At 42.0% G+C, this 11,508-nt stretch overlaps 1 protein-coding gene across 1 annotated transcript in view; it reads right to left on the bottom strand.

Annotated features, from left to right (window-relative positions):
• Window positions 1-11,508, bottom strand: part of tdrd6 (tudor domain containing 6) — a 30,632-nt gene that overhangs the window by 9,693 nt on the left and 9,431 nt on the right. The window lies entirely within an intron of this gene.

The raw sequence follows: 11,508 nt of genomic DNA on the forward strand, positions 1-11,508 counted from the left end.
TTTTCCATATTATAATGAAAAAAAATGAAACTTTCATACATTTCAGATTCATTGCACACCAACTGAAATATTTCAGGTCTTTAATTGTTTTAATACTGATGATTATGGCATACAGCTCATGAAAACCCAAAATGCCTGTCCCAAAAAATTAGCATATCATGAAAAGGTTCTCTAAACAAGCTATTAACCTAACCATCTGAATCAACGACGTAACTCTAAACACCTGCAAAAGATTCCTGAGGCTTTTAAAAACTCCCAGCCTTGTTCATTACTCAAAACCACAATCATGGGTAAGACTGCCGACCTGACTGCTGTCCAGAAGGCCATCATTGACACCCTCAAGCAAGAGGGTAAGACACAGAAAGAAATTGCTGAACGAATAGGCTGTTCCCAGAGTGCTGTATCAAGGCACCTCAGTGGGAAGTCTGTGGGAAGGGAAAAGTGTGGCAGAAAACGCTGCACAACGAGAAGAGGTGACCGGACCCTGAGGAGGATTGTGGAGAAGGGCCGATTCCAGACTTGGGGGACCTGCGGAAGCAGTGGACTGAGTCTGGAGTAGAAACATCCAGAGCCATCGTGCACAGGCGTGTGCAGGAAATGGGCTACAGTTGCCGCATTCCCCAGGTCAAGCCACTTTTGAACCAGAAACAGCGGCAGAAGCGCCTGACCTGGGCTACAGAGAAGCAGCACTGGACTGTTGCTCAGTGGTCCAAAGTACTTTTTTCGGATGAAAGCAAATTTTGCATGTCATTCGGAAATCAAGGTGCCAGAGTCTGGAGGAAGACTGGGGAGAAGGAAATGCCAAAATGCCAGAAGTCCAGTGTGAAGCACCCACAGTCAGTGATGGTCTGGGGTGCTGGTGTCAGCTGCTGGTGTTGGTCCACTGTGTTTTATCAAGGGCAGGGTCAATGCAGCTAGCTATCAGGAGATTTTGGAGCACTTCATGCCTCCATCTGCTGAAAAGCTTTATGGAGATGAAGATTTCATTTTTCAGCACGACCTGGCACCTGCTCACAGTGCCAAAACCACTGGTAAATGGTTTACTGACCATGGTATTACTGTGCTCAATTGGCCTGCCAACTCTCCTGACCTGAACCCCATAGAGAACCTGTGGGATATTGTGAAGAGAAAGTTGAGAGACGCAAGACCCAACACTCTGGATGAGCTTAAGGCCGCTATCGAAGCATCCTGGGCCTCCATAACACCTCAGCAGTGCCACAGGCTGATTGCCTCCATGCCACGCCGCATTGAAGCAGTCATTCATGCAAAAGGATTCCCGACCAAGTATTGAGTGCATAACTGAACATGATTATTTGAAGGTTGGCGTTTTTTGTATTAAAAACACTTGTCTTTCATTGGTGGGATGAAATATGCTAATTTTTTGGGACAGGCATTTTGGGTTTTCATGAGCTGTATGCCATAATCATCAGTATTAAAACAATTAAAGACCTGTAATATTTCAGTTGGTGTGCAATGAATCTGAAATATATGAAAGTTTCATTTTTATCATTACATTATGGAAAATAATGACCTTTATCACAATATGCCAATTTTTTGAGAAGGACCTGTATACATATACACATATATATACATACATATATATATATATATATATCAGAATCGTGCCTGATCATTTTGTTTTAATTTTTTTATTTCTTTGAATTTAAAACATATTTTAAGCGTGGTTTTTTTTTGGCAGAGTTATGTTGCTTTATTTTTTGTTTCCTCAGTTTGCACTTTTTCTGAAATAGCAAAAACAATGAACTCCCTTGATCTCAATTTCTTATTCATAACACAAGTCTATGGTATAGGTATAGTATAAATATATTTCCATATGTTCATTGACAACAATTAAATGTTTTAAGCTAAAATTTTTATTTTCCATCAGTAAAGATGGCTATTGCAGCGAGAAAATCTGGCTCAGACACTGATTAGTTGAGTTTTCGACAGATGAGGAATAAATGCACAACTGCCTTCAAAGCAGCAAAACGCAACTATTTCTTATCTCAGACCTCCAAAAATCTAAATGACCCTAACAGATTCTGGAAAACCATCAAATCTCTCTCAGGCACCCCCCCAATCATCTGACCTCCCATCACAACTTCTCGTTAACTCTGTTCCTGTGTCAAATAAGCACGAGATCCTGAACTGTCTCAACAAACATTTTGTTGCTTCTAGTTCTTTATTTGACACAGTTACTAATGGAAGATCAGCCACTTCACTTAATAACCAAACTTCTACAAATCAAATCCCTCCTACAAGTCAATCCTCAGTTAATCACAGCTTCTCTTTTTCTCCATTCTCAGTCAGTGAGGTCAATAAACTGTTAATAGATCTTGATCCTAAAAAATCTGCAGGTCCAGATGAACTTCCACCTTATTTCTTAAGGCTGGCTGCTCATATCATCACAGTCCCTGTGACCCACATCTTCAATCTTTCCATAAGACAAAACTCCATCCCAGACACTTGGAAAACAGCCTGTGTTCTTCCTTTGCTGAAGGGAGGAGACCCCACCTCACTGAACAACTATCAACCAATCTCTAAACTCTGCATTTTAGCCAAGGTTCTAGAAAAACTGATAAACTCTCAAATCAAAAATTACCTGGACTCATTTAACATCTTACCTCCACATCAATCTGGTTTCAGGAAACAACACAGCACAACCACTGCTTCACTGAAGGTTCTTAATGACGTTGTTGAAGCACTGGATGCTAAGGATTATTGTGCTGCACTTTTCTTAGACCTGTCTAAAGATTCTGACTCTGTGGATCAGAACATCTTGTGTCATAAACTCTCAGAAATCGGTTTCTCAGATCACACCATTGGTTGGTTCTCTAACTATCTTTCAGACCGGAGGCAACGTGTTCAACATAATGGTACTTCCTCCAGTTATTTAACAGTCAACAATGGTGTACCACAAGGCTCAGTCTTAGGACCCACCCTCTTTACAATCTACATACATAATGTAGGTAAAAACATCCCTAATGCATCCATACATATTTATATGCTGACGACACAGTTGTTTATTGTCGAGCTAAAACAGTTGCAAAGGCTTTCCAGCTTTTGAAATCTGCATTCAACATCATCCAGACTGATTTGTTTCGCCTCAAACTTGTCCTAAATGCCGACAAAACCAAAGGGATGCTTTTTTCAAATAGGAAGTTGGTCCCAGCAGTTCTTCCTCCGATTTTATCGTCAAATGGTGTCCCCATTGAGTTTGTTGATTCCTATAAATATTTGGGTATCTTGGTCGACTCACATCTCTCTTTTAAGCTCCATGTGGAAAACTTGATAAAGAAACTGAAAGTTAAACTGGGTTTATTTTTCAGAAACAGATCCTGTCTAACCCTGAATGCTAGTAAACACCTTGTATCTGTGACTTTCCTTCCCTCAATTGATTATGGTGATATTATTTACATGAATGCTCCTACAAGAACCCTGCAGATGTTGGATGCTGTCTATCATGGTGCACTAAGATTCATAACTGGCTGTGATTATCATACCCACCACTGCACCCAGTATTCACTGGTTAACTGGACATCATTAACTTCACGCAGACTCTCTCACTGGTACATTTTCATCTTTAAATCACTTCTTGGTCTGTTGCCTTCATACATCTCCTCCTACATGTCTCTGCGTGAGTGCAGCTACGGAGTGCGCTCTCAGGACATTATTACCTGCAGTGTTCCCTCAATGAGGACTGAACTAGGCAAAAGGGCCTTCTCCTATTCCGCTCCTGTTTCCTGGAACATCTTACAAAAAGATTTGAAGCTCTCGACCTTGACCTCTCAGTGTCTTTAAGAATCTGTTGGACACCTGGCAGGATCCAATGCTGACATGTTCCTGTTTTTAGTTTTCTACATTTGTCTTGGAATCTAGCTGTTTTTTGTTTTGTTACCTTTTTCCTTTTAGCCATCCTATTTGTTAAAAAAAACAAAAAAAAAAAACTGTAGTATGCTTTTTTATAACAGTTTATTGTTGTTGCTGTTGTCCTTTGTTGTCATCTTTCTTTGTTGAAATCAGGTCTCTCTTGTAAATGAGTCCTCGAGGCTCAATGGGATTTACCTGTATAAATAAAGGTTGATTGATTCATATGCTGTGTAAAATATATTTTGAATGTTTAATCGGCTGAATGAATCTCATTGGAACTGCTTTAGCCGTTTGTTTGTTTTTAAGTAATGCTGGCTGTTTGGAGCTACTGCCATGTTAATAAAAAATAAATGTCATTATGAAAAATGTTAACATGTGGTCCTTTAAATGGAAATATATATATATATATATAAATCATTAAGTAAATGAAACCATTTTATTTATGTATATATGAAAAAAATTAAGTAAATTAAAGTATTTTATGATATAGATTGACGTTATTGGTATCAGTTACATCAACCAATAATTTCAGTACTATCCTCAATTTTTTATGTGCTTTTCACTTAACCTTGCTGTTTTGTTTAACTTGGAATTTCAGTTATATTTACTTAATTTTCTCTGTTACTTTACTATCTGTAATTACTTCTACTGACTTAATTTGTTTTAGTTGTAGGCAATTGATAAAGTGTATTTAATAGATTTGACTGATTTTCCAATCTACTCAATATTTTTGAGTGTAAATTTGTTGCACCAATAATTTTAAGTAAATGCTAGTTTTATTTATTAGAGTGTAGGAATGGGGCTGATCCGATCTGGTATCGACATCTGATACCAGCATAATTTACGTATCGGATTTTTCAGCTTTAACCTGCAGAGATTTCCGATCCATGATGCATGTTGGCTTCAAACTATGGAATGGATTTCCTGAACGGCGGCGTGTCTCATGAACCCAGAGTAATAAGACCCACCTCACATTCAGGAAATCCAGTTCATAGTTTGCAGCCATCTACAACGTGCAGACTGAGTTAGCAGCACTGTGGCTAACAGCTAACAAACTTTTCATTGAAACATGTCCGCTGTGTGGAAGTATTTTATACTAGACACAAAACAAAGCAATGCAGCAACGTGCAATGTCTGCAGAGCCATAGCGCCACATTAAACCACGATAAAGTTAGTTTTACGTTGTACATTCGAGCTCCGTGGCTTCAGCGGGGCGCTACTCTTGCTCAACCCGAAACAGGCAACTCAACCCAGCCAGCAGAGTCCAATCCGCTCTGCTCAATCTGCCCGTTGTCAATAAACCAGGTGTCTGTAGTGATGATACATGAACAGACGACCAGCTTTAATACAAAAATGAAGCCTGATCGAAGTTCTCCTCAGCAGCTAAGTACAGAAGGACTGAACTCCTGCTTTAAATCCAGCTAAAAATGATAATGTGTAACCAAAAGTGTTTTACTATTTTAATAATATGTAACCAAAGCTGTTTTACTGTTTTACTAATAATCAACAAATAATCAATTAATGGAAGTATTAATCTTTAAGAAATTGTATAATCTTTTGTATGATTGTGTGATTACTTTTACTTATGAAATGGTAAAGTAAAGAGGCCTCATGTAACAGTGAAACATGCCTGAACTTGTCCACCTAGGACAAGTCTGGACATGCCTCGAGCAATAGAGGAGGACAAGAGTCAGAGAGTTCAAACACAACTCATCTCATGATGACTCATCTTTGAGCAAAACAAGTTCTGGAAAGTACCAGAAAAACTGGTCTGAGCCGGTAGAGGTGCAAAACAGCAGAGAAGTTACTGGAAAAGAGATGATGTAATTTTCCATAACCCCTCCTTAAGAGGAGGAGGGATGAATGAGTCTTTAAATACAGATTGACCAGAACAATACGGGGTCAATGCAGAGTCGAAGGCTGAGTGGAAGAGCTGAACAGAAGGTACTACGGCAGAGAGCAGCTAAGAGGATCAGAGACGCCCGAAAGAAGTTGGATTATATCGGTTTGGGACAAGGCTGGGGATCTACTTCTTTTTCTACTGAAAATGGGATTGGAATAGGTCTCCACTTGCAACAACAGACTGAAGAAGGATCCTACTTCTAAAAAGCTTGACCCGGGCTTGTCCAAAAAACTCTGAATTCTCCAATTTGGCATAGATTGCTCCTGTCCTAGGGTAAGGCCCGCATCTCCCTCCTGGAGAGTGGGAAATATGCCGTTTACTGACACAAAGATTCTCTGAGAGACACCTCAGAATCATGGTAAGCGGACTACCCTGTCCTTCTGGTCTAAATAAATTAATTCATCAGATTAGAAATTTAGCATACAGGATAAATTCCAGAATATTAAACTGGGTACTAGTGGGATTTGCTCGAAGGTGCTTCTGGTTCATGAGGGAGTTGAGAGAGAACCTCTTTTGGCTTGATGTGTGAAAGGTCTGAGGGAAGGTAGTGTTCGCAAAGTCCCCAAGGGCTCTTGGGGATTAGAAGTCATCAGGAAGATTCCATTACCTTATTTTAGTGAAGAAAGTGTATCCTGTGTACTCATGAAAATTTAATCATTATAAAATTGTGCCTGTTGCTGTACCCCTGCGCAAATTATTGATTAAAAGCAAAGCAAAACGTACAAATCTGGACTATTATTTCACCCTTAATGAGCAAAACATGGAAATGCTTGGTTCACTTAACAACACCAATAACAGGAGGTTTTTGTAAAGGTTTCCTAGTTGATAAACAACACCCTTGAGCCCGTTTCCAGGGCCCTAAAGATTACCAGAACAGTTAACAATTGCAACGCTAATGTGAGAGGTGAGCGGCCACAACGCGAGTTTCTCTGGACCAGAAGATCCATTTCCCTGCTGCTTGGAGGGTCGAGGTAACAGAGTGAAATTAGGGTGTGACTCACGGATTTAAGGTCGTTAATATTCTGGATGAATCACCTCGCCGCAGCCTTAATGAGGCTACTTTAGACAGCTATAGGTAAATCTGCGGCGCTGAAGTAAGCTTCCGGACCCCTTGGAGGAGAGGCTGCAAGCAAAGGTGCTTATCGCTACCTCCAGTGATTACCTTTGCTCATCGGAAAGCAGACATGGCACCCCAGATGGGACCACAACCGTCCCAGAAGTGAGGACGCGCTACAGAGGACTGATAGGTGTCAGTAGAGCAGCTCTAGAGAGTAAGGAGCTGTCAGTGACTGGGAGACCCCCCAGTTAGTACCCCCAATAGATCACTAGAGGCTAGTGAGGAGGGGTAGAAGGCTTACGAGGGTTACTGACCATAATCCAGAATCGTAGGTAAGCAGCTAGTCTGTCCTAGTCCAAAACGTTAGGATAAAGTCTGGAGACTTTGAGGACCGACAAACTTGACCCGACAAGAAAAGACAAAGATGGCCTCAGGAGAGGCATCTACGAGTGTAGAGCCAGACAAAACCGAGCCGGCTCAGGTGAGCCAAAAAGAACAGAAGCCAGTAGAAGGAAAGACAGATGGCCAAAAGATAATGGTACAAAGTACAGGAGAAAAACCAGTAGGAATAACCAAGGCGGAAGTCATCCTATATGGAAAAGGGTATCATACCTGGAATCCAGCGGTGAAGAAAATACTAAGAGAAAGTAATCCCCAGCTAGATGGAAAAGTTCTAGAGGACGGACTGGAAAAATTTATAAGAGAAAAAGGAAGGTTTTGCTGTACGAAAGCCCGGAAGGGAGTCCAAACAGTGGTGGTAAAAGACCCAGGCGAAGCAAAATCAAAAAAAGAAGTAAAAACATGGTTACAATGGTGGGTGCAACAGATAGAGACACAAAAACAAACGACAATAGTGTCAGTAATTAGCCCCTCAATTGAGTATGACCCCATAGTAAAGATGATATCCAAAGTGACAGGATTAGACGGGTACATCACAAACCCTCTATGCAGGGCAACAGCAAAATATAAAGAGTGTGAAGAAGAATTGGCAAGAATGAGGGAGTATAGAAAAGAGAAAAAATTAGAGATGGATCCTGAAAGTGAGCACAGCTCCATTGCACAAACCCCCGAAGCGTCGGAAAATGAAGAAGACCAAAGCGAACCAGAGGACGTAGTTTTAAAGAATATACCCCCCCTCGATATTAAAAGGGAAGGAGAAAACCCAGGTGGCACAAGGCTATGGCAGGGAGCTTACCCTCCAACCTCTAATCACCCCCCCCACGTTCGTGAGCTCCACTCCAAACCTGAGTGCGTACAGAGAAACTCCCAAATATCATTCCGATACAGACGAGGAAACCAGAGCAGAGCAACTGAGATTATTAGCAAGTATGATCAAAAAAGAAAACGAACCTGATGAAAGTAATAATGAGAGCACAGGGTGTAAAGACTATCTTAAACAGGTTGACAAGAACTTAGACCTGCTTGCCCAAAGCATAGTGGACAGGATGGGGAGGCTCGAAACCACTGAAACCGGGTGGGCAGAAAGGGGGTTACGAGGAATGCGAGAGCAGAGACAGACAGAACCACTAAAAAACCAGCCGATTAAACAAGAGAATCCTAAACAGAACCCCTCAGGAGAAACCCAAAAAACTTATGGGAAAAAGAAGGCTAAAGAAAAACACTTAAAACCAGAACCTGAGTCAGATTACAGTCAAGAGGAAGGGGAAAAAGAAAATTCACAAAAGAAACAAAAAATTAGGCAAACAGCAGGGCTCAAACAGGTCCTAGAACCACTCCCGAAAGAGACACAATGTGTGAAGTTTCAAAATGGTACCCGAGTATACCAAGTGATAGGGACACCATGGTCTATAGAGGCAGATGCGTTACTGGTGTTTACAAATCATAAGTACAAAATCCATAACTCAACCTACAGAAAAGCTTTAAAGAAAGTAGCCGGTAGGGAGTACCAAGTTGAAATAAAACAACTCACCGGTGGACCACATGGCGAAGAGCCAAAAACAAGAATGACCAGTGGAGCTGATGCTCCGTACTATGCGATAATACACATCCCAATTCGAAGCTATAAAGAAGCAACCGATGAGACCAGGTATCTCAAGGAAATGTTAGAAGCTCTGCAGAAAGGAGTGTTCCGAGCCACAGAGTTCGGCTTCAGGCGCATAGTGATAGGAATAGATGGGCTCCGGTCCCATCATTTGCAGTGGGAAACGGCTGAGAGAATAGCGGTCGATTCAATGACGTATCTGGCCAAAGACATGCCAGCGGGAGCCCACTTAAAAGAAATGATAATAGTGACCCCCACTCATCTAGATGAAGATCGGAAATCCAGGGTTGTGGCTGCAGTGACAAAACAAGAAGAAAGACCAATTAGAGAACCCCTAAAGTTAGGGAAAGAAGACACAGGAAAATCATCGACACCGGGATCATCACCGGGAGCCAAGAAAAGTGAAGACCCATTAGGGATCAATCCTCAGGGGTCGAAAATGTCCCTGACCTCACCCTCAGAAAATGACCTGATAAGTACAACCACAAGACGACGCAGAAGCGGAGCAGACTCACGAGAAAGACAGCCAAAGAGAGAGACAGTAACAAAAATACAACCCTTAAACATAGAGAGTGAGGAGGATAACGACGAGAGCTCTCAGGGAGAACCAGACGTAGACCCGAGTCAGGAAGACACCGATGACGAAGGTAGTGCCAGTCTAGGATCAATAGCAGGCCAATACGACGGTCCAGTTAAGCCATTAAGAATAGGACAAAGAAAAGGACAAAAGAAGGGAGTAGAAATACTGGACGTACATAGAGTATCAGAAAGGTTAGCCAGGGACTTGAGTTGGGGCCCGGTGCAGGCGAGTGATGGGCGTCGAACTTACATCCCTGAAGCTGGCCAAAATCACTATGACATTCCACCAGTATGGGCAGACAGGTCAGAAGAGACAGTGGAACTGACTGTTAAAGCTACTTTGGGAGAGTGGGCCAACATTTTAATGATGCCCTCATACCCCACATTGGCAGCCCACAAACCCCTAACTAGTAACTTTAGGACCGCTTATTTAGGGATAGTACATGATGTGATGCTGAGAAGAATGAAAAAGACGGCCTACAAGTATGCCCAAGAAACAGAGAAGAAATTGCGAGATGAAATATCGGCCGATGAGGAAGATGATACATACCCAGCCGAGACAAGCCCACCGTATCAAATGCCTGAATCAACCCATGAGCCCAGGCAGGCTAGACAAAACCAGGCCCCAGGCCCAGAGACTGACAGTTATCGTGAGTACAAAAAGCTGAAAACCTTAGTGAGAGAAAAACAACCCCAGGAGACCACCGAAGAATACATCAAAGATGTGTGGCCCATGGTAGTTAGCTCCACTGAGTGTGATGCAGCAAAAAAGTTGTGGCTAGGTAATGTTACCACAAACCCAATGAGTAAAGGGGAATCAGCTCAAAGCCAGTATGAGAAACTAGTCCTAGAAGACATGGACGACAAACACTCTCACATTCAGCGGGCAAGAATGTGCATGGATCAAGGCCAACGCCTCACCCCAGTTTGGTATCAACTTAAACAAGTAATTCCCCCTAAAAGGTATGTTAAAGCCTTAAGGATCGTATCCAAGGGAAGAAGGGGAGAGCTCACCTTTGCCAGAATGCCTCATGAAACTAATGACGCCCAGATAGACCAGGCAGTAAAATCATATGACCTAGAACAGCTGTTCTGGGAAGAAAAAAAGAAAAGTGAGAGCAGGCCAAGCCAAAAACCACCAAAACCGACACAAAAGGCCCCTCAACAGCCACAATACAGAGAACAGTTCCCGAGACAGCAAGGGACACAGTACAGGGAAAGACCACCGAGGCAGTCAGAACCTCAATATAGGGACCAACAACCAAAACGATTTTCAGCTCCAGCTTCAAACTCCACACCACAGAAAGGAGGTAAATACCTACCCCCAGAAGAATATGCAAAACTGACCCCAGAAGAAAAAAGAGCCCTCCATGAATCCCGTGAGAAAGGGAGTGGAGGGCCAGCTAAATAATGACAGATAGGTTGCGGGTCACTCTGGAAGATGCCTATTGGGAGGGGGACGAAATCTACACTAAAGTAGAGGGAGAACCTTACCTAATAGATTCCGGAGCCGAGGTGTCTATGACCCGCAAAAACCTAAAAACAGTAGGACACCTGACAGTTCAGTTAGCAAACGGAAAAATTGAAACAATGCCTTACGGGTTATGGCAAGGAATTGTGTGGATAAAAGGGCCTTATAACCTTATGACAATAACAGATCTGAAAGAACTAAAGAAACCAAAAAAGAATCGGAGAGCCTTAAATAGAAGGTTAGAGAAGTTAAAATCTAGGCTAGTAAAAATAGGGTTCACACACAAACAAAGTGAGTCCGAAGACTGGTATAAACCTGTAAATATCCCTGAAGTGACAAAACAAAAAATAGATGAGAGTGACTTCTCCCCGGCTGGGAAAGAGAAGTAAAAACAAATATTAGAGAAAGCCTCAATAGCCAGATTTAAAAATGATTGTGGAGACCTAGGCCCAAAGTTTGTACATATAATCGAAGGAGGAGTTCACCCACCCGTAAGACAATATCCTCTAAATCCCGGAGCAGTTGAAGAAATGAACAAAATTGTGAAAGAATTAGGAGCGTTAGGAATTATTAGGGAAGAAACAAACCCCATAACTAACAGCCCGATCCAAGCAGTTAAGAAACCC

This window comes from Nematolebias whitei, chromosome 12, assembly GCF_014905685.2.
Source record: "Nematolebias whitei isolate Nwh7 chromosome 12, NemWhi1, whole genome shotgun sequence".
Classification (NCBI taxonomy): Eukaryota; Metazoa; Chordata; class Actinopteri; order Cyprinodontiformes; family Rivulidae; genus Nematolebias; species Nematolebias whitei.